This window comes from Leuresthes tenuis, unplaced genomic scaffold (assembly GCF_036924035.1).
Source record: "Leuresthes tenuis unplaced genomic scaffold, fLeuTen1.0.hap1 SCAF_13, whole genome shotgun sequence".
Taxonomy (NCBI): domain Eukaryota; kingdom Metazoa; phylum Chordata; class Actinopteri; order Atheriniformes; family Atherinopsidae; genus Leuresthes; species Leuresthes tenuis.
The window spans coordinates 17,854,290-17,857,476 of record NW_027325367.1 but is presented as its reverse complement, the minus strand read 5'-3'; the positions used below and the strand labels follow the sequence as shown (position 1 = coordinate 17,857,476).

The 3,187-nt window shown below is 40.5% G+C and overlaps 1 non-coding gene across 1 annotated transcript; it reads right to left on the bottom strand.

The window, feature by feature from the left end:
* Window positions 1–868: 868 nt before the first annotated feature.
* trnat-cgu (transfer RNA threonine (anticodon CGU)) lies at window positions 869–940 on the bottom strand. The gene has a single exon. It is a non-coding gene; the product is annotated as a tRNA-Thr (tRNA).
* Window positions 941–3,187: the final 2,247 nt, after the last annotated feature.

Genomic DNA, 3,187 nt, shown 5'->3' with positions numbered 1-3,187 from the left:
GTGAGTGGATGATTACATGTGTTTATTTCATCCACTGGGAGAAGATAGAGCACACAAACCTCAAGTAGTTGAATAACTTAAATCAAAACTGAGGTGATGCCTTGAAACATCAGCGTGCTACTATTCATTCTTGGAAGAAACACAGTATGTTACTGTAAATGTCTCTCCTACAGATAGCTGTCACCATAAAATTGGAGACTTTGTAATGTACTGCTTGTTCCTGTCAAGTGCCGAGTCTTCCAAGCTTGGAAGATTGTAGGACCCCATCACTATGGCTAAAGTGACTGTGTCCTTCTAGTGAGCTGATGATACCAAATAATCATTTTCTGACAGAATTAGTAGCTTTTTAATACAGTTGCTCACCTGCATGACAATAACATGGTGAGCCACAGCGTGTGAACAAAAAACGTCATTGCATGGAAATCTTTGAACTTCACTGAGCACTTTTACTCATTACAAAAGCTCCCATTAACTGTTACAAGCTATAGCCAACCCAGTTGGAATAGACATAATTGTTGTAATTATGTTTTTTAAGTTTATGCATTTGTAAGACGCTTTTATCCAAAGCGACTTACAAATGAAGATATAACATTACGGCTAACATCAAAGCTACAAAGAAGGACTAGTTAGGGGTGACAGTGTAGAATTAGAGTACAGAACAGTAGAGGGGGTAGAGAAGTACAGGATAGGAGATTCTGAAGAGCTTGGTCTTCAAGAGAAGACACATCTGTCAGCATTCCACTGTCATGGAAGGAGTCAGGAGTTGTCTTGTGTATGGTGTTGACAATGGTAGGCAACAGTGCTTTGACAACTGGAGGAACAGATTGTCTATCTAGTTGATGCATATACACATACACAGGTTACCACTAGGCATGGATGGGGGTTGAACCCATGATCTTTGGTTTACGAGACCAACGCCTTACCACTTGGCCACCATGCCATACTTCTGGTATTTGTTTCCGAGAGGTAGACTATCTCAGCATTTTGTGAAATAGTTACAAAACGATTGCTGACTCTAATCTAACAAGTAACAAATCTGGAAGTGGGAAGACTTGGGTAGTAGAACCACAGAAAAACTGTTAATCAAAGGAACCGAATTTGACAACTATAATTCAACCCAACCACTGATTTACAGTACTTTGTCGTGTCATTTTAGGATTCAGTCCCTGTTTCTTTGGGGTTTCACATATTACAAACTGCTCGATTAAGGTTAGTGGAACGTCACGCATGAGCCTGCAACTTACTTAAAGATATTTCTTTGAAAAACATGATAAGTGGCAAAACAAAAGATATAGAATTTGTGTTCATCAGCATGAATATATAAAGTTTTCTTTCATAGTTTGCTGAGAGGGAGGGCTACGACACCATGCATTGTGTGTAAGCAATGCCTGTCCTTCCAGGAAAAGTGATGCTTCATTAGCTTTAGTTTTTTATTATAGGTTTCCTGCAACTTACGTTGTGGGGTGTTTTTCAACTTTCAACTTTTTCTAAATTAAGGCATTTTAGTGACGTGCAAGTAGTATAATTCAGAATGATGGTAATATTGGGACTCTCTTATTGTCAGGTTGGTTCATATGGAGCAGAGAGACTAAAATCGGCAGCATTACATAAAGAAATTCCCATGACTTTGATCAAATCCTTTATTGAAAGCTGGATTTCGATTCACTGGTGATGCAAATCGACATGTTGCCATTGACTGGTTTGAAGCGCATATGTCAGGCTGTGTAATGTTGCCACAGGTGCTGATATAGGATCCACTGCAGTTGAGTTGTAGTTGTTCTAACTGGAAGCAAGCGGTGTACATCTGCAAGAAGGAAATGGAGACAGCTCTTCTCCCAGAATTACTTTAATCTCTGGAGATTTCTGTAACGTGTGATGTGAGTTTATTGTTCACCAGCTGCCTGCCAGGCTAGACATGACTCTCAAAGTTGTTTCCGTGCCTTCTCATGCACATCAGCCGAAAAGAACACACGTCACCCCTCTGTTCATTGAACTCCACTGGCTACCCTTAGCCGCCCGCATCAAATTCAGTTCACTGATGTTAGCCTACAAAGTGCTTAATGGAACGGCTCCCATCTACTTGAATGCTCTTGCAAAGGCTTATGTCACAACTCGGTCCCTCCGTTCGTCCCAGGATTGTCGTCTAGCAGTGCCTACACCACGCCTAAGACAATCCAAACCCTTTTCATGTGTCGTCCCACGATGGTGGAATGACCTACCGAGCGCTACCAGAACAGGGGCGTCCCTGTCTATCTTCAAGAAACTTTTGAAAACCCAGCTCTTCAGAGAGCACCTCCTATCCTAGCACTTACCTTGTACTTACCTACCCCCTCTATCTTTGCACTTTATCTTTCTGCACTTCCTTCTATGCCTGCACCCTATCTCTACTCTGTCACCTCTGACAGAGTCAGACTAGTGGGTTCCTTCTATGTAGTTTATTGTTAGCTTTTTATATAGCTTGTTATATCTTCATTTGTAAGTCGCTTTGGATAAAAGCGTCTGCTAAATACATAAACATAAACACATGAAGTCTTCTTCGAAACAGGCAAAACTCACGTCAAATGAACATATTCACACATTAGTGGAAGCTTGAATGTTTTTTCTTTTAATTCACCATTTCTGATTCCCACCATCTGACTGCAGATCAAAAACAAGGTTGATAAATAAAAACTTCTGAACTTGGTGTTTTGGACCAACAGTCAAAAAAGACTTTCTCTCAGATTTGCCAGTGAAGCACAGCCTTTTGCTTTTTACATTCCTTTTGGTCCTGCTCAAATATCCTACCACTCACACATTTTCAGGACGTACTGACTGTATTTAATGACATTCAGATGATTATAAAGACTTTGTCACAAGGTTCCTATGTCGAGCCAAACTGAGACCTTGGCTGCGATCATCACATGGAGGCCAACCGACAAAAGGCCCAGTGACTTAAGTAACCACTGTCATAGAAAGCATTCAATAAGTCTAGCTCCAACTGTTTTAGCTCAGTTTTCACTGCCTCATTGCCAACAGATTGTAGAGTTATGGCCAGGAAAATACTCATAGGTTGAAGTTGCATCCAACCATTTTAGAGTGCAGAACTTTTAATGAGGGGTCAAACTCTTTAATATGCTACTTCTGCTGTCGTAAATTATTAATTCAGAGGATTTTGTTACTGGGTTAGTAAAAGAAATAGCTGTGGCAA